Source organism: Pinus tabuliformis, chromosome 7 (genome assembly GCF_031772625.1).
Source record: "Pinus tabuliformis cultivar Carrire ecotype Pingquan chromosome 7, CPIR1, whole genome shotgun sequence".
Classification (NCBI taxonomy): domain Eukaryota; kingdom Viridiplantae; phylum Streptophyta; class Pinopsida; order Pinales; family Pinaceae; genus Pinus; species Pinus tabuliformis.
Genome location: NC_142293.1, coordinates 617843138 through 617870459, shown reverse-complemented (window position 1 = coordinate 617870459; position 27322 = coordinate 617843138).

Genomic DNA, 27322 nt, shown 5'->3' with positions numbered 1-27322 from the left:
ATAGCACACCAACGTGCACTGGTGTAGGTAATTTCTCCTGCTCGAACTAGGCAGGGAAAACCAAACCAAACGTGCAGAAAGTGAATAGCACACCAACGTGCACTGGTGCAGGTAATTTCTCCTGCTCAAACCAGGCGGGGAAAACCAAACCAAACGTGCAGAAAGTGAATAGCACACCAACGTGCACTGGTGCAGGTAATTTCTCCTGCTCGAACTAGGCGGGGAAAACCAATTCAAAATCAGATGCAGAAAAGGAAATTTAACTACTTCACGCTGTAGATCTACTTTCACTCAGATAGAAATTCAAATGCTGTAAATTAAATCACACTTGGAATTTCAAAAACATAAATTACAAGAACAGAAAAGAGGGAGAACATGCTGGGTTGGTTGGGCCCTAGCCAACCAGCGCATTTCCCTTTCAAATGGAAACGCTACTCAGTACTGTATCAATTCATCAACTGTTAAACATAAAAAAAAGATTCATGAAACATAAGGCAGAGCTCCCTTTCTTATTAAATCATCAATGCAAATACATGCGTGATTACATATCTAGCCCAAATTCAGGCCATAACAAAAGATAGACCTATCACCGCCTTCCTAGTTCTATCTCTGTTCTATACAACTCTATCAACCATTAAGCATTTCGTCCTATTTACATTTCTCCTTATATAGATCCTTGGCCAAAGGCCAAAAGGATTGTTTAACTCGTTACATAGCCAATTGCAGAATAAGCTTTCGTTACAACAAATTACATAACCGATTGCAAAATAAGCTTTCGGCCTTCAAAATTAGGCATTTTAACAGAACAGGCCGTGGCTATCTCCAGTTGTTCGTTCCTCCTAAGTCCGATCTCAGCTACTCTAGATTGCCTTGCTGTCATAACTGGGACTCGACTGCCTTCAGATATGTTCTGTTGTCGTGGCTAAGGCGGTGCAAAATTAGGCGGCAATCAAAGAGATCCAGATTTGCTGCCAAGATTCGTGGTGCTGGCACTGGTGCGAGATCCAATCTGCACTAAAATCAGCGGTCAAGGTGAGAATTTAACTATTAAATAACATAGGAGGTATCGATAAGTTACAAAAGTAATTATAAGCAAGAAATCACGTAATAAATAATTAATAAATGCTAAGTTAAGTTAGAAAATGTAAAATATGAAGTTAATGCAAAATGTGTCATCGTTCTTGCACTAGTGCAAGATGAGGGCACATAAGATAGGTAAAACAGGGGTAAATGGTTATGATTTGGGAGGGGAAAAATGGTCAAAAAGGATGAAAATTAGGGGACTAACATCCTCCCATCCCTAAACTGTTGTGTGTCCTCACACAACTCTTTACCTCTGCAAAAAACTTCAAAATTTTGAGCACTCCAACTCAATCTTGTTCTGGCATGTTGTCCTTAGGCTGCACTGTTTTAGCCTTCTTCTTCTTGATGTTCCTTAATTTATTTGCTACCTTTTTCAACAGCCTCAAACCGCGTCGAGCCCGATATTTCCTAACTTTGACCTCACTTTTCTTTTGTTTGAGCTCTGCCATCAATTCTCCTCTGCTTTGGTCACAAGTTGCTCCAAGTTTTGCACTTGGAGCTCTAACTCAGCTATCTGAGCAGCAGGAGTCACCAATTCTTTTCCTCCCTCTGTCTCAGCAGGGGTTGTAACTTTCTCAGGGACTTCCATATCTGCCATGGTCATATCAGGGAATTCTTCTTCCTGTGGTCCCTCTTTTTCCAGGTCTCCTTCCTTCTGCTCTTCTTCCTCAGGTTCCTCTTCATCTGGTTTTGCCTTTTCTTTTTCAAGTTCTTCCGCCTCTTCTTCTTCTTTCGGTTCTTCTTCCTCCAGTTCTTCTTCCTCTGGTTCTTCTTCCTCTGGTTCTTCTTCTTCTGTGGGTTCTGTCTCTTCTTTTTCGGGTTCCACTTTTTCTTCTTCGGGTTCTTCATCGTCTGGTTCCTCTCCTCCTATCTCTTCTTTTTCTTCAGCTCCTCCTTTTGTTTCCAGTTCTTCCTCTCAGGCTAGTGCTTCTTCTTGTACTGGTGCAGGATGGGGTTCCACACCCTGTGGGGGTTGTGGTTCTTCACCTGCATCAAAGATTTTACTCTTCTTATGGGGCCTTTTGATAAAATCGGCCAGCAGAGTATCGTCCCCGACTTGTGCAATCTTTGCTGCGTCTACAAGGACCGACAGATTGTCGTGCTCAGAGGCCTGTGCCTGTGTAGAAGGGGTTTCTTCAGCGGGTGTGCCAGCTGTTTCCTTAGTGGAAGACGAGGCCTTCTCTTCTGTCGATTTCTCTGACCGCTTCCTTTTCGCACTAGTGCAAGAAGGACTTCCCTTTTTGCTTCTGCTCAGGCCCTTGCTTGTGCTAGTAGGGGCCTCTGTCTTCTTTTCCTCAGCTGACTCTTCGTGCAGTTGTTTCAACAGCTCTTCCCATGACATACCTTCCCTCTCCAGTTGTTTTAGGACCAAGATTTTGATCAGGCCGTGATGGTATAACCGTGTATCGACCTGGTCCTCCCTTCCATCCTGTACGCTTCTAGCCATTTTCTCCAGGCTTTTGAGCAAAAAGTAGGGGAAGTTCATCCTCCAACGAATGTGCTGGCCTGCTTCAAAATGTTGCAGCATTCTGAAATGATACACTAGGGTGCGGGTGTATCTCCCTTCACAGGTCACGAATTTCTGCAAAATAAATAGGAGGTCCTGCCACTGACCCAACAGGGCTTTGCGCGGGACTCCGCATTTCCAGTTCACCTCTATCTTTTTATCCTCGACGAAACACTGCCAGCATTTGCTTTCCAGCTTCTGGTTCTTGAACCATTGTTCTCCCATATTCTCCAAACCCGTTGCTGCTGCTACAAATTTCTTCGTGACTTTAAATTTGAGCGGCCCAATTCTCACTTGGTCGTTCTTAAAACTTCTTGCAAATCGTAGGGAAACTTCTCTGTCATACCCGTCGAACTTCTACAAGAACTGTAGAAATCTTGACTCTCGCAATAGTGCAAGACTGTTGCAATATTCGGCAGTTTGCTCAATTTTGCTGAGAGACAGGGGTTCATTTTGGACAGGCGGCATTGCTGCTAGCGGCTATGAACAGTCGAGCTCTAAGACTTTGCATGCAATACCGGGGAATCGGCCTTCATAAATAAAAATCTAACCATTCATCCATCGTATCTCTGATTCATTTGCCGTAGATACTCATCATTTCTAGTCAAGCCTAATTGGTAAGCGCGACGACGATTTAACGGTTAAGTGCAATAATAATCACGGTGAAGGGACATTCACTACAACAAAACCAGCGATTAACGTCCCTTTTTACTTCTTTTTTTGCATCTAGAGCCCATTTTTGGTGCTATTTGCATCCATTTATCAAATATGGTGCAAAACTTGACCCAAAATTTGCATCAAGTTTTGCACCAAATCTTACACCAAGTTTAGCACCAGGTATTGCAATAGGTTTTGCAACACGTTTTGCACCAAATTTTATGCCAAGTTTTGTGTCATCCTTTGCACCCGGTTTTGTTCCAGGTTTTGCATCAATTTTGGCACCTATTTTTGTTTGACATACTTTTGCATCCTCATTTGCACCCACTATTTGCACCTACACTTGCATCAACTTTTGCATCGACTTTTGCATCCTTTTTTGCATCCTTTTTTAAATCATTTTTTGCATCCATTTTTTCATCCATTTGTGCATCACTTTTGCGCCACGTTTTACATCGAGTTTTGTGTCTAGTTTTGCATATAATTTTGCATCTACTTTTGTTGCATCCACTTTTCCATCTTGTTTGGCATCCATATTTACATCCTCTTTTGCATCTATTATTGTACCCACTATTGCATCTAATATTTTTGTGCCACAATTGGCGCCTAGTTTGGCACCTCCTTTTGCACCCACTTTTGATTATAATTTTGCATCCACGTTTGCATCCTCATTTGCATCTAGGTTTTCATCAACTGCTACATCTATTTTTGCATCCCTTTTTGTATCCAATTTTGGACCAGGATTTGCATCGGGTTTTGTGTCTCGTTTTGCATCTACTTTTGCATCAACTTCTATTTCATCCACTTTTGCATACAATTTTGCATCCACTGTTACACCCATTTTAAATTTCACTTTTCGCATCCCTTTTTACATCTTCATTTGCATCATACTTTGATTCTTTTTTTTCATCTATCATTACATCCACTTTTGTTATGCCATAATTTGCACCATGTTTTGCACTCACTATTGTATCCACGTTTGCTTCCAATTTTGCATCCATGTTCACATCCTCTTTTGCATCAAATATTGCATCTATTTTTGCATCCACTTTTGTGTCAGGTTTATGCATTGGGTTTTGCATCTCGTTTTGTATCTACTTTTGCATCTACTTCCATTGTATCCATTTTTTTCATCCAATTTTGTTTTTCCTGTTGCATCAATGTTTGCTTCCACTTTTACATCAATTTTTGCATCTTATTTTGCATATTTTTTGTCTATTGTTACATCCACTTTTGTTGCACCATATCTTGCGCCTACCATTGCAACCACATTTGCTTCCACGTTTGCATCCACATTTGCATCCTCTTTTGTGTTCAAGTTTGCATCAGATATTGTGTATGTTTTTGCATCCCCTATTGTATCCACTTTTGTTTCATCCTTTTTTGCATCTACTTTTGTGTCCGTTGTTGCATCCACATTTGTTTCACCACAGTTTGTGCCAAGTTTTACACCTACCATTGGACCCATGTTTGCTTCCACTTTTGCCTTCATGTTTGCATCCAAGTTTGCATTGACAACTGCATCTACTTTTGCATCCACTTTTGTGTTAGGTTTTTCGTGTTGTTGTGCATCTACTTATGTTGTATCCACTTTTCATCCAATTTTACTTCTATTGTTGCCCCCATTTCTATGTTCGCTTTTGCATCCCTTTTCCAACACTCATCATATTTTCTGCATTGATGATATTCCTTATGGCATTGACAATTATGAACAATTGATGACAATGTCAATAATATTGACAATGATGAAAATGAAGATGATGGCGATGACATGAATTGTGATTATGATGATAAAGACGATAGTGGTTACAATGACATTAACGATGATGATGGAAATGATTATGATGATGACGACGCTAATGACCTTGGCGAATCTTCCCAATTTTAGATGTTGTCATTGTCATAATCATAAGCATTATCTTTGGTGTCATCATCATCATTTTCATCTAGGTCATCATCAAAAACAATAATGGCATGAATGATGATGATGATTACAACAATGTTGATAGAAATTACATTAATGATGATGATGGGGATGATAAAAATGACAATGACGATGATAATGGTGGTGATGATGATGATCATCGATCATCTCTCAAAAATAGAGTTGTTATTTCTCTTACGTATATCAATGTGTCCTAAACAACCCTTTTCTAGCACTGATCACATTTTTTGGGTTGATGATATTTCTTACAACGTCTATAATTATAAACAATTGCAAACAATGTCCATAATGATGATGATGATGGAGCTGATGATGATGGCATGAATGGTGATTATGATGATAATGTAATGATGGCAATAACGATGACAATGATGATGGTGATGATGATGACAATCATTATGATAATGAGAATGAACAGTTACTAGTTTCACTACCATCTTCTGGATACATATTACTATCATACTTTTTAAATTTTCTGTCTTTCTTGAGGTATCTTACTATAATGGTGTTGTCAACACTAGAAAGATATCTTGTTGTAATGGTGGTTCTAATGTTAGCACTAGCAAAGTTTTTGTTAAATTTTGGTTAAAAAAAATCGATTTATGCAATTATTTTGACAATCTATGTAAAAAAGTAAATAACATCCAATTATTTTGACTATAGTCCCATTGATTATCATGAATTCACCAGTCTGAAGACCATCTTCTACATACATATTATTATTAAACATTTTGCATTATATCCCTCTTATATCTTGTTGTAATGGCAGTATTAGCACTAAAAAAATATCTTGTTGTAATGGTGATGTTAGTGTTAGTACTAAAAAAATCACTAAATTTTGGTAAAAAAAAGTTTATCATTTATTTATTTTTAATTTGGGAAATTTTTGTTTTTATTTTTTTTGTTTTTTATTCTATTTTTATGCAGTAATATTTTCTTTGGTTGAATTTTGGTAGTAACTAGTTTTTGGTCGAATCATATGTATTAACCATGTTCTTTATGCTACAAGTCTAATTGTTGGGACAAAATTGCTCTTTCAAATAAGTTGCAAAAGCTATTTTACATCCATTGTTGCACCCATGTTTACACCCACTTTTACATCCCTTTTTGCATCCTATTTTTCATCTTCATTTGCTTCTTTTTTTGCATCTATCATTACATCTACTTTTGTTGTGACAAAATTTGTTCCATGTTTTGCACATACTGTTGTACCCACGTTTGCTTCCAATTTTGCATCCATCTTCACATCCTCTTTTGCATAAAATATTTCATCTATTTTTGCATCCACTTTTGTGTTGGGTTTTGCATCTCATTTTGTATCTTCTTTTTCATGTACTTCCATTTCATCCATATTTTGCATCCAATTTTGTTTCTCATGTTGCACCCGTGTTTGCATCCACTTTTACATCTCTTATAGCATCTTGTCTTGCATCTAAGTTTGCATATTTTTTTGTGTCTATTATTACATCCACCTTTTTTGTGCTATTATTTGTGCCATATCTTATGCCTATCATTGCAACCCACATTTTCTTCCACTATTGCATCCATATTTGCTTCCTCTTTTGTGTCCAAGTTTGCATCAAATATTGTTTATGTTTTTTGCATCCCATTTCGAATTTACTTTTACATCCACTTTTGACTTGTCTAGTTTTGCAACTAATTTTGTGTTCACTATTGCACCCATGTTTGGCCCATGTTTACATCCCTTTTTTCATCCAAGTTTTCCTCCTTTTTGCATTCAAGTTTGTGTCCCTTTTTTTTTTACATTCATTGGAGTATCCACATTTGTTTCACCAAAATTCATGCTAAGTTTTATGCCTACTATTGTGCCCATGTTTTCTTCCACTTTTTCATCCATGTTTGAGTCCTATTTTGTGTTCAAGTTTGTATGAACTATTGCATCTACTTTTTCATCCACTTTTGTTCAATTTTTCTATCTTGTTCTGCATCTACTTATGTTGTGTCCACTCTTCATCCAAATTTACGTCTATTTTTACCCCCTTTTTTTTGTTTACTTTTGCATCCATTTTCCAACACACATCATATCTTTTTCATTGATTATATTTCTTATGACATTGAAAATTATGAACAACTGATGACAATGTCAATAATTATAACGATGATGATGATGAAGATGATGACGATGACATGAATTGCGATTGTTATGATAATGACAATGATGATAAAGACGATGGGAGTTACAATGACAATGATGATGATGCTAATGACCTTGGCCATTCCTCCCAATTTTTAAATGTTATCATGGTAAAAATCATAATAATTATCTTTGGCGTCATCTTCCAAGTCATCATCATCTGATCATCATTATCATTATTTTCATCTTGGTCATAATCAAGAACAATAATGGCATGAATGATTATTATGATGTTCATGATGAAGATGACAAAAATTATGATAAAACTTATATTAGTTATGATTATGGGGATGATGACAATTATAATGACGATGATAATGGTAGTGATGTTGATGATCATCAATCATTTCTAAAAAATAAAGTGGTTATTTTTCTTTCATATATCATGTGTCCTAAGGTTGGTGATATTTCTTATGATACCTATAATTATGAACAATTGACGACAATATACAAAATCATGATGATGATGATGATCATGAAGAAGACATGAATGGTGATTATGATGATAATGAAATGATGACAATAATGATCACATTGATGGTGGTGATGATGGCAATAATGAAGATGATGACCCTCCCTCTAAACTAGCAAGGTATTCATAATGAGACAAAAAAGTAATCTCAAGTTGAAATATTCATATAAGAAGGGATCTAGATTGATAAGCATCAATGATGATTTACATCATCATAGCCAAAATTTTCAAAATAGTAAGGCCTTGACTAACAAGTTTATCTCTCCATTAGATCAGAGCACAATGTTGGGAGGCATAAATTTGGACACCACTGCCTTTCAAGGCACTTACCCCACCAAGATGTTTACCAGGTATGTCCTCACATGATCATTTCCTAATCCACTAACATAATATTTGACACCAGAAAATGTCAATCCTCATGACTATTCTTATCTTGGATTAATGTACTTGACTTATGGCGATTAGTCCTAGTCAATGTCCAAATTCTCAAAGAATATTGGTCCCAGATGTTTATCCAATCCACCATTATCCCTACTAGTTCCTTTACTAGGCTTACGATTGTTAATCCTAGCCATAGTACATGACACATGGATAACATGGTGTCTACCCTCACTCCCTCTCAACCAGGGAGGAAACATCCACAAGCATAAGATTTTCTCAAGAATACCCATCATTTTCGTAGAGAATAACATCATTAATTTGTTTTCATCACATGACGACTTTATGATTAAGCATTCATAGATTTGTGGCAAAATATTTCCCCTTTTGTATTTGTGATGAAATACAATAAAAACGTGAAAGCCAAAATCATTAAACATACACTATATTGATTTATCTAAGTCTAAACTCTAAGGTTGAAGTGAAAATTCATGTAAATCTTATATCTATGAGTTGTGCCAAACTTATGAAAACCTTATTCCCTAAGTCCTATATATAAGAAAATGAAAAAGAAAGAAAAATAAGGGCCAATAAATGGTAACTCATGTATTCACTCCCTCTTTGGAAAATATATGAATATATACACTCCTAGTCACACTTGATCACATGTATGTGATGGTTAAATCATGAATTCTTCTTTTCTCCTTGCACTTTCACTTCATCATTTAAGCACCTAATTGAGGATCTAAGGAATGTTTGTTTCCTAAGGCTTTCATGTCTACTCTTGGTTTACTTATGTCACACTACTGTCAATTTATGTGACAGAGTGAAATACATAAGTTTGTGGAGTTATTATAGAGGTGTATTGAGTTCGTAACCACACACACATGTATTACATCTCATTGATCCACATGTGTGGGTTGGAGACTCATTTCTTGACAACTTTAATGGAGACTACTTTGTGGCTTTAATGGCATAGCTTACAAAATATCTTGTTAAACATTTCGATTCATTCTTTCTTTTCCTCGAGACACTTATAATATTGAAGTCACTCCCAACAATCCATGGAGATGGGGAGTATAAATTACTTGTGCTAGAAATAGAATTGAGAAATAGAGGTTTTCCATTTGCGATATTGGAGTCATAGACATTGGATACATGGTAGTAGTCCTCAATGTCAATTAAATAAAATTGTATTGTCATAATGCGAAAATAGGTAAACATATTGGTAACCTTGATGTCTTAATCATTTCAAATAATAACCATTCCACCCAAGTATCTCTAAGCATCAATCACTACTACTTGGAAATTCCTCCCCCATTTTCTAATTATATGAGGTTGAACCTCACTTAATATTTTTGCTTCTTATATCAACACTATTTATGGGTGCTTTGCATACCATTTTTCTTTTAGGAGTTTGTTTTCACTTACTATTGATGCCCCTCATGTTCCAAGACTATTTTCATCAAAAATTTACATAGAAAGAAAGTATAAAGTGACTAAAAAGAAACATGTCTCAAGATTTAAGTGCTTGGACAATTCCACTTCATGGCTCCTATATTTCCTTAACCTGGGACCAAATGGTGAACTTGATGGCCTTAAGGGAAATTGATCAATGAAAATCTAAAAAAGAGGTGATTTTTGACTTTATCACATACAATTTAATATACTAAAAAAAATATCCATAACAATTTCATCAATCAATGAATCATTAAAAAAAATATCCAAAACAATTTCATCAAGCAAAGAATAATTGCATTATAAAATACAATCTATAAACATTTTGGGAAAGTTTTGCTAAAACATGCTTAAAAATCAGCATATTTAATATTAATATTTAACAATAATATGGACAATAACACATTTTGATAAATTAAATAACATATTATCAAGCCTAAAAAATGTCACTAACTAAAAACTACAAAGCATGCAACTAATGTAAGTGACCACTCAAGGCCACCACAAGACAATTAATCTATTAAGACCAAGATTAATGGGGACAAAGATCTATAAAGGACAAAGGAAAACCTATTTTAACTTTATTGTTTTATTAGCCTGGTTCAAGATGAACATTTCAAGATATCATGAAGAACATAATTAGTTTTATTGCATTAAGAAAACCCAAGCACATTCTATAACTTAGCAAGAAAGAGATGTATAACACCCATCTCAGCAACACGACACATGACATTAAGTTACTTTACTATATATAATTTAAACTCCTACCATAAAATCACAAATTTAGCATGAATGGAATGTTTAAAATCCATTTTTATAAAAACAAAATATAATTTTTCTTATAGAAAAATATACCAAAAACTAAATATATTTTTCTAGAAAAAAAAAATACTAAAACTAAATATATATTTAAAAAAAAACTAAAACATAAGCAAACTAGAATTTGAATTTGACATTCTTGGTCACTTTCCGAAACATATGGTGGAATGTAATCTCTTTATCCTCATCTTTAGCTTTTTCCTAAAAAATAAAAGCATACAAAAGTGGGAAAGAGCCATAAAGCATGGGGAAGCTTTTTCCTAAGCACAAAAGCATCTAAAAAGTGGAAAATTCCTTTTTTATATGAGGAAACATTATTCACCCAAAAGATTTTTCCCAAATTGAACTAATGAGGATTTTTGGAAATCTTCATAGCCTCCACTTTCCTATATATTAGAGGCTTGGCCATTGAAAAAATGATGGGAATTTTGTATTGTCACGCTCTTGAGATCTGTCTTGAGAGGGAGAGTTTTGGAGCTATGAGTTGGGGGAGGTGATGTTGCAACTATATCTGATTGTTGTAACTTTCCTCCAACTCCTTTATTCATATAGATCAGTTGTTCTTCCTTCCATATGTTTCTATTCATTCTTTACTTCTTCTATTTAACTAATGTATGCATGGGTTTTTGGTTTATATTTATTTATTCAATAATATTTATATGTTTTTTATAGTTTTGATTATTAAGATATTATGTTGTGAAGGTTGCTTTATTCTCTCTCTTATGTGTAGGACCAAGCTTTGGAGCTAGCTAGGAGCGCTTCTTGGCTATACGAAAAACTCCAAGAAGACCTGCATGCGAGGACTCACAAGAATTCATTCTCTTTTTCTTAATCTATACTCTACATCTTGATCTACTAAGAGTCCTAAGCCTTAGAACAACCTTTCTCTTAATTGGTTTGTCCTAGGTTTCTGAGATAAACTGAGAGGGTTTTGTTTTCATCTAACCATGCATTAAATCCTATAGCAAAATGATATTTAGAAAATTTAATATATTTCACTATGTAAATTAACTTAGTAAAATGAACCCATAGAGGTGGTCATAAATGGAAATAAAAGTAAAACTCTAAACAAGAAGCCAAAAGTGGATTTAACCATGGATGAAAAATTGGGAGTAGAATTGGATGTTAAACTAGCCATCAAAACAATATGCAAACAATGACACAAAAAGGTTTTTAAAGTAAAATTAAAAAAGGGTGCAACACTAGACACAAAGAAGGGAACAAAATAGGGCATATGAAAGGATACTGAATTGGGTGCAAACAAGGATGCAAAAATGGACACCAAAATGAGGATGCAAAGAATGGTGTAAGATTAGGATGCAAAAAGGATGTAAGAAAAGACACAAAACAAGATGCAAAATGGGACTAAAAAATGGTGAAACCAAGGATGTCAAAGATGATGCATAACTAGATGAAAATTCCAACTAAAATCTAGGTGCAAAATGAGATGCAAATGTGGACACAAAATGTGGCAGAAAAAAGGATGCAAATTTGGAAGCCAAAAAGGATGAAAAACTAGATACCAAAAAGGATGCAAATTTGGACATAAAAAATGGTGCAAAATTGGACACAAAAGAAGAAAAAATGGTGCAAAAATGGGCATAAAAATGGCTCAATTTTGGATGCAAATTGAGATGCAACATTGGATGTAAAATGATGCAACAAATCATTCAAAACTTGGTGAAAAAACAAATGCAAAAGTAGACAAAAAATGGCTCAAAAGTGAACGTAACAATAGACACAAAATGGAATGCAAAGGTGGATGCAATATATGGTTCAACATAGGATGCAAATTTAGATGCTCAAAAGGATGAAAAATTAGATGCAAGAAATGGTGTTAAAAATGATGCTAAATTGGATGCAACAAATGATGCAAAATTAAATGCAAAATATGGTGCAAAATAGGATGCAAAAAAGGGAGATAAATAAAATGCAAAAGTGGATGCAAAAAATGGTGCAAAAATGCATGCGAAATTTGGCACTAAATCAGATTCAACATATGGTGCAAAATTGGATGGAAAATATGGTGTAAAACAAGGCACAAAAATTGGCACAAAAATAGATGTAAAAATAAGTACAAAATTAGAAGCAAAAGATGGCATAAGACCAGATGCAAAAATTGGCACAAATTGGATGTAAAAAAAGGTGCTAAATAAGATGTCAAAGATGGTGTAAAAATCAATGCAAATTATGACACAAAAATAGAAGCAAAGAATTCCACAAAAGAGGAAGCAAAAAATGATGCAAAAATAGATGCAAAAAAAGGCACAAAACTAGAAGCAAAACCTGTTGTAAAACCAAATGAAAATCTTGGTGCAAAATACGATGCAGAAAATGATGGAAAATTTGGCGTAAAAAAGATGCAAAATTTGGTGCAAAAAAGGACGCTTTAAAAATTGTACAATAGAGCCAGATTTAGTGCCAGGTTGCTCATCCCAATTGAGAAAAAAATGCACTAGAATCTGGTGCTAAATCTGGCGCAAATTGCCTGTTTTGTTGTAGTGATTTAGGATAAATGGAGGAGTGGGGGAATTATGAGTGAAAGACATTTCAGATCATGGCGGAGTGGGGTAGATTATGTGCAAGCAATGATTAACACATTTTTTACATTTCTTCATAATTAAAAAAGAAACTTAGCATTTATTAAAAAAAATCATGATTTCTACTTAAAAAACTTTGTACTTTTAATTAATTTCGGAGTTGTCTATAATGCGACTTTTTGAGATTCCGGTGACGGAATCCGGCGGAAGAAATTGAGATGAAATCATGATTTGTTGCAGTTAAAATGGTTTTTTAACTGCATATTCGGATTCAGCACCCTGAAAAATCCCTGGGACGCTTTCATTGTGCAGAAACTAGTTATCAAACTTCTATTTCAATAAATTACTGCCGGATTTTCACCGGAAAAAATCGCCGGAAAGACTTTCAAAAAGTCGCGTTAAAGACTACGCCATTAATTTCCTCCTAGGTAGTATAATAGCATAAATACTTGTCGATGACATGAAAAGACTTCATATAACTTTCCATAATGACCACTTTCTTATGTCATATGATAACTTGTACTATGTTGCTGACGAGATGCATGTTCATACTGATCTTTGCACCGCTTAAATCATATCGTTCTGCTGGTACTTTTCTGCTTATCTTATCACATAGGACAACATTCTTGCACTAGTGCAAGCATACTATTAAGACAGAGAATTAAAATGTAGGCTGGATTTCACATGATTTCCTTAACTTTATTCTAAAGTTTGCTTCACCCTTTCTGATGTTTCAGAGCACATCCTTTTGCTCTTTGTATGCAAGATCCTGCAATAAATTCATGAGGGAATAAAGAAGTGGGAAAGGGGAACTTTTAGAATGGGAATGAATTCTGTTATAGGAATTCCAGGAAATTACCAAAAGAGGGAATAAATAGAAGTGGGATAGGGGAAAAAAATTCAGCGTTAAAGTGGGATTTCTTCGAAGCGGACACGGTAAATTTAGAAGAATGTGGGAAGGTCAATATTCTGGGATCAAAGAAGAAAACTAAGGGAGTTTTACGAAAGTGGAATATGAAGAAAGGCAGAAAGTTTTCTGGAAAGTCTGCCTGCACTAGTGCAAGAAAAATAATTGTAATGAAAATTAAGTGTTGAATAAAAATTATCCATGCTAATTACCCCAATTGTATAAAGGTTGAATCCGTTGAACCTGCTTCTACTTGGTGGTAGCTTAGCACATCTAAAGATCAAGAAACATTTTCTTTTTATTAGAAATTTTTGATCTTCCTGCCAGCAAGCTGGTGTTTAGGTTGATCCTTCTGCAATCATGTCAACAAACTAATTTTCATAATTACAGGAAAAAAAATTTCTTTACTTTTTTTATACTTTTATATAATTTTTATTTTATTTTTGGGAAGAATAATAATTCATGTTTCCAAAAGGTTGGTATTACCATTCTCCACTACCATCCCAAATTGCTGTTGGACTTGCTATGTAAAATCTTTCTTGGTAAGTGGTTGAAAGTACTTCTTTAGCCTGTGCCCATTTACCAAGAATACTGAATTTTGTCCATCAATAGTTTTAACTTCGACTGCTCCATTCTCGAATACTCGGATCACTTCATAAGGTCCCATCCACCGTGTATGGAATTTCCCTTTAAAAATTTTTAAATCTAGAATCATAAAGGAGCACCCAATCACCTGGTTGGAACTGCTTTTTCTGAATAAACTTGTCATGCCATTTCTTACGTTGCTGCTGAATTAGTATGTTTTGCTGAACAACATCCCTTCGAAATTCATCTAGCTCATTTAATTGGAGAAGACGTTGTTGTTGTGCCTCAGAGAGATCTAGTCCTAATTGAACTGTAGTCTTGAAAGTTTTGATCTGGAATTCAATTGGTAACATAACCTGTTTGCCATATACCAGCTCATATGGTGTATGTCCCGTGCTATTTCTCCAAGTGGTTTTGTATGCCCACAAAGCTTCTGGTAATCTTTCAGCCCAGTCTTTTCGATGCATATTGACTGTCTTTGTAAGAATGGACTCGATCACTTTGTTTGTAGATTCCACCTGGCCATTTGCTTGCAGGTGATACGGCGTGGACTTCCTGTGCCGGATCTTGTATTGCTCCATTACACCCTGTACCAGATTAGAAATAAACTGTGGACCATTGTCAGAAACAATTTCTCTAGGCACACCAAATCTAGTAAAGATTTCAGTAAAAAGAAAATCAACAACAACTTTTTCTGTCGCAAAAGAAACAGCTTTAGCTTCTACCCATTTTGTAACAAAATCTGCACAAACCAAAATATGCTTTTTACTTAATGATGTTGGATTTATTGGCCCTATAAAATCAATATCCCACTTTTCAAATGGCTCAATCATAACTTGAGTGCATAAAGGCATTTCATTGGTTTGATTAGGTTGGCCCATTTGCTGACAGCGATCACAACGGTTGACATATTGTTTGGCATCCTTAAACAAGGAAGGCCAAAAGTAACCAGTGCGCAATACTTTATATGTAGTCATCTTATCAGTGAAGTGGCCTCCACAAGGTTCATCATGAGCAGATTTCAAAATGTCAAACACTTCCTCCTCTCTTACACACCTATGGATAATCAGATCTAGGCCTATGTAAAAGAGATCTCTTGGAATCCAGGAGTATGTAGCACTTTTCTGAATAATATTCCGCTTTTCACGAGTGGACAAGTGTTTTCCCAGTAACCAAATAATTAGCAATGTCAGCAAACCACAAAGAATCTGTTGACATAGCAAAAAGATGTTCATCTGGAAAATCATCATTAACAGGAGTTGTTTCACCAGGATTATCTAATCTAGAAAGAAAATCCGCTACAACATTAGATTTTCCTGGTCTATCAATAATAGTAACCACCTAGTCACTCTACCACTAGTTAATGGTTTGTTCATCAAATATTTAATCGCAGAATGATCAGTATGTACAAATACTTCATATCCTGTAATATAGTGTCTAAACTTATTAATTGCAAAAATCACAGCTAAAAACTCTTTCTTTGTAACTGTATAATTTAATTCAGCAGAAGACAAATTTTTACTAATATAATAAATAGCATAGGATTGCTTATTTTCCTCTTGTCCTAGAGCTGCGCCAATAGCCAAATCTGAAGCATCAGAGGAAATATGAAAAGGCAGAGACCAGTTAGGACCTCTCAGAACTGGTGCTTGTACTAACTTTTCCTTCAATGTTTCAAAAGACTGTTGGCAAGCTGTAGTCCAAGAAAATTCACTATCCTTAGCTAGAAGTCTAAAAAGAGGAGCAACTATCTTAGAAAAATTTTCAATGAATCTTCTATAGTAACCAGCATGTCCTAAAAAACCTCTTACTTCCCTTTGAGTTTTGGGTGCAGGAAGATGCATAATGATTTCGATCTTTGCTGGGTCAACTTGGATACCTTTACTAGAAATCAAATGGCCAAGTACCACCCCTGCTTTGCACATCAATCTACATTTCTTGTCACTCAAAGCGAGATGGGCTTCCTCACAACGAAGAAGTACTTTTTCCAAGTTTTCAAGAGCTTCCTGAAAAGAATCACCAAACACAGAAAAGTCATCCATATAAATTTCCACAAATTCCAGATCAGCAAAAATAGCCAAGACTGCCCTTTGAAAGGTAGCCGGGGCATTACATAAGCCAAAGGGAAGCACTCTATAAGAAAATGTACCCCATGGACATGTAAAAGTAGTTTTATCCTGATCTTCGGGTGCAATCTGTATCTAGTTATAACCACTGAAGCCATCCAAAAAAGAAAAGTATTTCTTTCCTGCAAGGGTATCAAGCACCTGGTCAATGAATGGGAGAGGGAAATAATATTTGAGAGTGGCTTTGTTTAATTCTTGATAATCAATACAAATATGCCATCTTCCATCTTTCTTAGGTACTAGCACTAATGGAGAGACCCACTGACTGTCAGAAATAGGATAGATAAAACCAGCATCCAAGAGTTTTTGTACTTCTTCTTTCACAATATCTCTTAGAGCTGGATTCATTCGCCTTTGGGGTTGTCAGACAGGTCGGGCTCCTTCCTGAATATAGATATGATGTGTGCAAGTTTTAGGAGGGATACCCTTCATATCTTCATAACCCCATGCAAAGGCACTAAGATGGTTTCACAACAAATTCACAAGCTGCTCTTGCTGAGATGAGTCCAAATCTGAACTAATATACAAGGATTTACTAGGGCTAATCTCAACAAGAGTAGTATCAGGCTCGGGAGTACTCAAGGGAGTGGTCAAATGTAGTGGTACAGAAGAATGGGGATCATGATCATCTTGAAAATCTAGGCTGAAAATTTGGCTCAATGGCTCAAAATTAGGCATAGTGTCTAGATTATTCAGGAAGTCTTGAATCTCATCTTCTTGTGAAGACCCAGTATAATGATGGATAAGCGATATGGGCTGAGTCTCGTCATCACTACTTTGATCCAAACACAAAGTATCTTGAAGGTCTTGAATGGATTTGGCAGGTGGATATAAGGTAACTTTCTTCCTAGAGTCTCCATCTGAAATATACATATCACCAGAACGACATCCAATATATGCATCGGCAGTAGCAAGCCATGGTCGACCCAAGATCAAAGGATGTCCTCCTACTGGGTTCTTTGGCTGAAGCAAAATGAAATCAACAGGATATTCCCAAGAATCTAATGAGATGATCACATCATCCAATACTCCTTCTGGCTTAATTTTAGATCTATCTGCTAATTCAAGCACAGTGGGAGTAGGGCGAAGATGGGTTAACCGAAGTTGATCCATGGTTTGCTTAGTCATGACATTAATGGCTACCCCCAGGTCTATAAGAACATTAGAGACAAGGAAATTACCAATCTGAACTGAGACAACATGGTTTCCAGGATCAGTATATTTTTCCATAGATACACATCCTGTCATTAACTCTGTTGCCCTACCAACAAATTGAATGGTTTGGGGTTCCAATTTCTTCCTCCCAGGTTTCTTAAGACAGAGTTCCTTAATAATCTTAGTGCAAATAGGGATCTCTTTGATGGCTTGAAGCAAAGGTATCTTAATGAAAATATTTTGAAGCTCTAATGCCAAGCTAGTCTCAGAAATAGGTTCACTTCTTTCCATCACTAGCCTCTTTGGGAAGGGAGGCTGGTTGGACGAAGGTGGCAAGGATCCAGAGGGTAAAGGCTGCTTGGTGACTACTTTTGGATAATGGTTAGGAGTTTCCTCTTCTCATTTCTCTTCAACAATCACTGTGGGTCGGTTCTGATTTTCTAATGTTACAATCCTTCCCGATCTTAACTGGAAATCATGAACCCCAACTGGAATAGATTGGTACTCAAATGGTAAAGGTGGGTTTGTTACACAAATCAGTTTCACTGCTTTTTTATTGTTAGGATTAGGCATAGGTTGAGCAGGCAATTGAGGAGGTCAAAAGCGTGGAGGTAAAGGCAATGGCAGATTAGACTGACTTGGAAGTTGCAGCATTGAATTTTGTGTATGAGGATATGACTGCATAGGTGGCTGGTAGGAATATGGGGAATGAGTTGGCCCTCTCCAACCTTGTTGCCATGGTTGAGAAGGTTGCCCATGCTGATATTGATTTCCATACTGCCACTGCTGATTAGTGTTAGGATAAGAATATGCATGTGAATTATAACCAAAATAGTGTGGAGAAAATTCAGGAGCCATACCTACACCTACCTGAGGCCAATTTCTTCTTGCTCCCATAGCATTCAAGTATTCAGCTTCAGGCTGTCCCTTATAAATACAACTTTAAGTCTTGGTATAGAGGGACATTTTTCTGTGATATGGTCTTCTGCACAAATAGCACACTTATTAGTTTCTTTTAAATTAAGAGGACACTCTTTAGGCGGATGCTTATCTCTACATTTAGGACAAAAAATACATAGTGACTCTTGTTCCTTTATAAGTTTTTGCTGAAATTTTAAAGAGTCCAACTATTTAGAAACAGCATTCATTATATCAATTTTCATGTTTTCCATTATATTTTGTAGTCCAATAATCATAGCATCGGTAGATTCAATTTTGCTATTTCTATTTCGAGATCCTCTACCAGATCTATACTGATTTCTTGAAAATTTCCTACATAATTCATAAATTTGATCGAAAGTTTGCTCAAAGATATCACCTTGTCCTAGCAGATTTAGATTTTTTCTAGCATTATCAGTGAGTCCTCTTAAGAACAAGGTTCTAATAGTGCTGGAATCAAGCTTAAGTTTCGACCTTTGTAGAATATATAGAAATATTTCTAATTAATCTTCAAGAGTTTCATCATCATCCTGTATGATCGTAAAAATTTCATCCTGCATGTCCCGAGTTTTGAAATATTCCTGATATTTAGACAAAAACACTCTCTTCATCTATTCCCAAGAGGTTATAGAGTTTCCTCTTAGCCCCATGAACCAGTGCAAGGCTGAGTCCTTGAGGGTAGCAGGAAATAATCTTAACTTCTGAGCGTCAGTTGAATAATCATAACTTCTACACAAAATATCGAACTCGAATAGAAAAGAGTCAGGGTCTTCATGAACTTTACCATGGAAATGGGGGAGAGCTGATGGTGGAATATTCTTCATCTGCACCACAATATCAGGATCCACAATTGGAAACACAAAAGTGGATTGTTCTCCACTTACCTGGTCCTGGTTTTCACCAAACCCTTCCACATAATCTTCATGATCTGCCATTGTCTCTTTCTTACTCTCAACAGGCTGAACCACACCTGAGTTGTTGTCACCAGAATCTAGGTGGATTGTTCCTGCGTGATGGGTTTGATTGGGCTTCCTGCTCACAGAAGGAGACCCAATATGAGAATTGTTTTCAAAATTCTTTTGGCCCTTAGTGGGCTTTGAACCCTTACCTTTCCTAGGCATTCATTTCAGAAAAAGAAAGAAAAACAACAAGTAATTTCTAATAAAAAATGCTGTCAGAAATCAATTAACACCAATAAAATTCCTTCAAAAGAAAAATATTTCCCAAACAATACTGAAAGAAAAATTACCTCTATTGTACAATCATAAAATTCTTACCAAATCAAATCGCCTCCCCGGCAACGGTGCCAAAATGTTGGGTGCAGGAATTACACTTAAGTAAACTCCTCAACACTTAAATTGTCAACCCAGGGGATTCGTAAACTTAGAGACGAAGCACAGGCAATGCCAGAGATGGTATGAATGTTTCTAATATCAACTCCTACTTTCTTTAAAGGAAAAAATTGCAAAATCAAACTATAGAGAAAAAGGCAACTCGAACCATCAAAATAATCTAAGGCTGGAACAAGAAGAAATGTACTTGCAAAAGAGATTCAAAAATAAAAGGAGGCAATTACTCTAGCTGACTATTGATTAACTACTAAGAATGTGTTTTCTTTAGCAAAGACACCTTAGCAGTCTTCAACAGATGGGCCCTTCAAACCTACTTATGTAAAGATGTCCTTCTCGCAAGAATCGATCTTGCACTAGTGCAGGAACAACGATTTATGCAGAAGGTGTAAAATGATGTCTATACTAAAAGTGCTTTTCTTCATGCAAGGGCTTGAACTTTCTCAAGTCCAGAGCACTCAGATCTAGTAACAAGAAACTGGTTCTTGTACCCGATCAGAGCTTCTTACACTTTAACATTTAATTCTTGAAACTAATGCTTAAGTACTTCAAGTGTTATGAAGCCAAATTGCATATCAAAAAGATGAATGTTTCTGAGTTTATCAAAGTGCAAAAATAAAGAAACAATATTTTTAATTTATCCTCTTATGAAATGTTAATGAAAGCAAGAAAGCTGTTAGAAGTAAACTAAAGAGGCTTGCTACATCACACTATCTAGCACTGGTGCAGGAACAATTCTTCTGCTCGGACTAGGTGGGGAAAACCAAACAAAACGTGTAGAAAGTGAATAGCACACCAACGTGCACTGGTGCAGGTAATTTCTCCTGCTCGAACCAGGCGGGGAAAACCAAACCAAACGTGCAAAAAGTGAATAGCACACCAATGTGCACTGGTGCAGGTAATTTCTCCTACTCGAACCAGGTGGGGAAAACCAAACCAAATGTGCAGAAAGTGAATAGCACACCAACGTGCATTGGTGCAGGTAATTTCTCCTGCTCGAACCAGGCGGGGAAAACCAATTCAAAATCAGATGTAGAAAAGGAAATTTAACTACTTCACGCTGCAAATCTGCTTTCACTCAGACAGAAATTCAAATGCTGTAAATTAAATCACACTTGGTAGTTCAAAAACATAAATTACAAGAACAGAAAAGAGGGAGAACATGCTGGGTTGGTTGGGCCCTAGCCAACCAACACGTTTCCCTTTCAAATGGAAATGATACTCAGTACTGTATCAATTCATCAGTTGTTAAACATAAAAATAAGATTCATGAAACATAAGGCGATCTCCCTTTCTTATTAAATCATCAAGGCAAATACATGCGTGATTACATATCCAGCCCAGATTCGGGCGATAACAAAAGACAGGCCTGTTACCGCCTTCCTGGTTCTATCTCTATTCTATACAACTCTATCAACCATTAAGCATTTCGTCCTATTTACATTTCTCCTTATATAGATCCTTGGCCAAAGGCCAAAAGGATTGTTTAACTCATTACATAGCCGATTGCAGAATAAGCTTTCGTTACAACAAATTACATAACCAATTGCAAAATAAGCTTTCGGCCTTCAAAATTAGGCATTTTAATAGAACAGGCCATGGCTATCTCCAGTTGTTCGTTCCTCCTAAGTCTGATCTCAGCTACTCTAGATTGCCTTGCTGTCATAACTGGGACTCGGCTGCCTTCAGATATGTTCTGTTGTCGTGGCTAAGGTGGTGCAAAATTAGGTGGCAATCAAAGAGATCCGGATTTGCTGCCAAGATTCGCGGTGCTGGCACTGGTGCGAGATCCGATCTGCACTAAAATCAGCGGTCAAGGTGAGAATTTAACTATTAAATAACATAGGAGGTATCAATAAGTTACAAAAGTAATTATAAGCAAGAAATCACATAATAAATAATTAATAAATGCTAAGTTAAGTTAGAAAATGTAAAATATGAAGTTAATGCAAAATGTGTCATCGTTCTTGCACTAGTGCAAGATGAGGGCACATAAGATAGGTAAAACAGGGGTAAATGGTTATGATTTGGGAGGGGAAAAATGGTCAAAAAGGATGCAAATTAGGGGACTAACAGAAAGTCAAAAAGATCACTTTGAGATTGTGAGGAATATCATTCGTACATTATTGAATAGAACAACCAATTCTTTGTGAATAAGTATGGAAATTGACAAGTTGATCTGTGACAACATTAGATTAGTGATGCGTTTTTATTTATTTACATACTTTCTATGTTGATATCGTTGTTACAAAAATAGGTCAAATTTCTAAGCAATCCCGAGGAAAATAAAATGGGCCAAGCCAACTTGTTGGCCATTCAAACTCAATGACAATGAGTTCTAGATGCAAGTACTAGCAGGTCAAACCCAAACCGACTAGTACTGGCAGATTTTTTCATGGATGGGTGATTTTGACTTGCAAGCCTACCTATTAACTTGGTGCGTCCATTTATAAGTTTATATGACCCAAACAAGAAAAAACGTATTATTCTACTAAAAAACATTAGCTGTGAGCTTTTTCTGAATCTTCGTATAATTCTTACTATCTAGTGTTGAGTTTGTTTGTTGAGTCGGATTCTGTAACATTGACAAATATTAATTAATTAATTGGCCAAAGGGAAGTAATTATTATCTTTTTGTTCAATACATTATCGCCTTTGTTTCCACTTGCCATCAAATTACTCGCTTGATATCATAGAAGAATGCTCTATGATATCATCTCTCATGTTGGGTTGTGCTTTCGACTTCTTTGATAATGCCAAAGATTTTTGTTTTTTTATCGTATGGAAATCCAAGATTAGGTATGCTGATTTCATTGATGGCTCTCTACTATAGATTCCTTAGTTCCTATAGATTAAATTATTGATAAATGTGAAAATTATCTCCAAGTTTGAATTAGATTACTTTTACATCTTGGCTGTGATTCAATATGACTTCCCACAAATCCAAGTGATATGGATTTGAAACCATAGTTTTTAAAAATATTCCCTTGAAAGTTGCACCCTCTTATAATGTTCTTCTCATCATACAAGAATATCTTCCTATAGAAAAAAATACAAGAAAATGTTCAAATCATTTTGTGGGCCCTAATGTTAATAGAATATTAGACCAAAGAAACATTTAGGTATGATGTTCCATCTATATTATAAAATACCAAAAATGTAGCAGCTCTATCTATAACTGATATAAGCACAGTTCAAAGGAGATAGCCACAACCCACAACTGAACATGTTGTATACTCTTTATAAGTTTATATATATATCTCTATATATATATATATATATATATATATATATATATATATATATATATATATATATATATATATATATATATATATATATATAGATATATTATAAAATTGGGGGGGAACTTCTATGCCCAAGTCTCCTAGATGTACAAATAAAAATATAAATGTTAGTGGAAGGATCGTTTTTGTTGAAGTCGACTATACAAGACAAAATACAAGGGTAAAGCACAGATATGATACATATTTGGATAACGTCCATTTGACCAAGTTACATAGTTTCTTCTTCTAGGAATAAATTGTCCATAATTAATAATTTTTGCATAGATTTGGGAATCACTACTCAACTTTTGGTTAGGACAAACATTTGGATTGGGTGGGTAAAAAGCCTTTGCATACCACCAAGTAAGTTTTATTTTGACATTGTCCAGTAGATCAAGCATATGGTGGTGTCTTGATGTGTGAATTATACTGATTCCTTCGAATTTTGATGCTCATGCAACTTGATCTAATTGACATTCACCAAATCATCGATAGAAAGATGAGATGGAAGATCCATTTTGAAGACATTTGGAGCAGCCTGTCATGTCGTGGTATATTGCTCATATTAGATTGGCTTAAGGTTGTGATTTGGCTGATTTTTGAACTTGTTTTTGTGAAATTTATGCTAAACTATGTTGCCAACCTAAAAATGAGGAGGTATTTGATGTCCATCATATAATGCCTTGTACTTGGCTTATGTTTACTGAAGTATTTCATATACTTTGTTGTAAATTTTTTCCAAGCTCTGCACAAAGGAAGAAACCTTATCTTGCTTCTTCTGTTAGTGGGATTTGGGTGTTACAAGGAGAGAAAATGGAAGCTTATAAGAGGAAGGAGACTGGAAGCCCTAACAAACCTCAAATTGGGATTGCTAAATGGACACAAGAGTTGGCCTATTGTAGTTGTGCTACATAGTGTGCATGCAATTATCCTATTGTTTTTTTTGTTGGTGATAAATAAAGAGAGCATGACCCAAGATCTTTGATCAGTCTTGTAGGAATTGTCCCTCACGCACCTAGTTTGGAGGTCAGAACCTCACTTTGGATGACACATCTTCTGAAGTGCCATGTATTCTACTATCTAAAAATTCAGAACCATGCTTCCTAGGATTATGGAATTGTGATCATTCCATACATGGTTTAACACACATTTCCAACGGTCCGACACACGGTTTCGACACGCTTCCCATTGTGGTAGTGTAAGGATGAGAGAATAGTAGATAAATTCAATACTTTATTTGTCATGGATGATAGATTAGTGTTTTGAATTTGGAATTTCAGTCTTCCTACTTCTGAGTAGATGGCTTATTTTGTAGTTATTACTAGTTGGTCATGTTGATAGTTGCTAGGTAAGTTATTTCAATTATTTAATGATTTACTTTCTATTATATGCTTAAAAAAATTTATGTTTGTTTGTAATCGCTAGAATTTAAATGGTTGATGCTTGAATAATTAATGATTAATGTACTATGGTTTCCTTTTCTATCTTGCTTTATGTTCAAATATGGATTTTTCATATATTCTACAATTAATTTGGAATTCTAGATGTTTTTTTGAATATATATATATATATATATATATATATATATATATATATATATATATATATATATATATATATATATATATATATATCTTCAATTTTGAGGGATTTTAGAAGATGATGCTCCCAATGCTTTGCTTCTAAAAAATTCTCCCACTTCATGCAATCTTGCTTTTGATTATATCAGTTTTTTTGTTAGTTTGGGGATGGAATGAGGTGGAAAACCTCAATTGACAACCAAGAAGCTTCCACAATGGCTTCTATATGTGCCTCATATATCAAGAGTCGTGCTCTGAAATAATGGGCAACACGCCTTGCATCATTTTGGCTTGAAGCTTGTTCTATTGTTGTCATTTACAAAAGTTGCTCCAACGAGAACTGGATTTATTGGCATTATTTCTCTTGGATTTTCTCTAATAAGAGATGAATGGTACATGGGTCTTGTGACATGTCTGAGTCTCTAGAGTTATGAAGAGTCATGATAGAGTACTGAAACAAAAGTTATGTTGGCTTGCAGTAGTTCTCATCTCTCATAAGGTACATTTCCTTGAAATTTATGGTATATGCAACAGGAATATGTGGTAGAACAAAAATAGTAGTGGGATTTCAAGTCATGAAAATGTACTGTGACTTGAGAAGATCTACAAAAGAATTAAGAGTGGACTGAGAAACTTCGAGTGACAAGGTGTTACCTGTGTTAATTACCTACAAATAGGATGAGTGGGTACAAATGCATTGTGGATCTCTCAAGCATATTGAAGTTGAGAGTTCAAGGAAAAGTGGATCTAAGTGTCCTTGTGGAAGTAAATTTTTGATATCCAAAATCCCTAAAATATGGATCTTATACCACTTGATATGATGATAATTTGCAACAATGAAAATAAAAACATACATAAGAAGGAAGAATGAAAGTACAATGAATATTTTCACAATTGTATATTAGATAAAGTACAAATATAACACATTTGTATAAGGTTCACTAGATTTAGTCTGCATTAATCATAATCTTTAGATAAGAATGAACTATTTGATTCTTTACAAGATATGACAAATGGAAAATCCCCAGGTATGAAACTCGCTTGTGAATTCTATAGGGAGTTATGGTTTATGACTAGTGACAAATTTGCAATGATGTGTCATAAAGCATTGATAACAAAACATATGGGGGAGCATGCCAATGTTGACCTAATGATCAATCAAGTTATTCCCAAGGGTGGAAAAAAAGACATGGTGGCGTGGTGGAGATTGATTACCTTTCTTAATTTTTTCTGCAATATATGAAGTAGAGCGCTAGCCAATAAAAATACATCTTTAAGGATTGTACAATATGAGAAAAAAAGCATCATTTACAATTGACTCATGCTCAACAATATTATTATAGCCTCAAGTGAATTTGCAAGATCAAGTTTACAAAGGGTTCTTTTCCCTGAAGATGCACAAAACAACAATCAATAATCACTCACATTATAAGGAAAACCTAGCTAAGTAACAAGTATTCAAGTAACAAAGTAGATTGTTGGAACTGCGCATATGTTGTACACTTATTTGTGAAATATATCTAGGATTGAAAAATTGTTGGAGATGACAATACAAGGTTACAATAAAATATACAAGGTTATGTGAATGATCATTTTTTAGTAAGTCACCTATGGATACTTACAACGAAAAAGGTGGAGTGTAAAATACAAGGTTACGCTGCTTGTTGCATGATTTGCAGGAGTACCCTTGTTGCATAAGTACTAACCTATGCTTCTGTTCAATTTACTGCACAAGCATACATGTCATAGGTGAGCTTACCTTACCTTGATAGGTATTATAAATTTGGTTGGAACGAATGAAAATAATAACACTCAAACAAGGAAGGTTATCTCTAGTTTGAGAGGGAATTTGGACTACTCATTTAGATATTTTTCTACAGGAAATCATAATACTACTTGTAGAATTTGGGACACTCGAACTTAAGCTTTTCTATAGAAGTACTTAGGTTTAGTGCGGTTATTGAGACTTCATTAGATGGATGTCTTGAATTCAAAGACAAATCATGATCAATGTCAAGAGATTGACCCTTTAGGTGAAAGAAATGACATATTATTAAATCCAGACACGGAGGCCATCTATGACTTAGATTATATATAAGTATGCTTGTAGTGTGTTTTCATCCTATTATGGCATTTTTAGTCATGTTTGGTTCATCTAATCTCTATTTGCTGGCAAAAGCACTTGATTTTGATGTTTTGGATTGAATCCTTATCCAACATAACCTTTTTTAATTTCTCCTTATTCCCATGTTGTTCCCCATTTCTTGCTATGTCCTTAGAGTGTAGGACTATCAGGTGAGTCTGTCTTGAGGGTATCGAAAAATTGAAACACATATGTCTAAATTTGATCCAATCTTGTAGATCCACTCCTTTCTGCTCT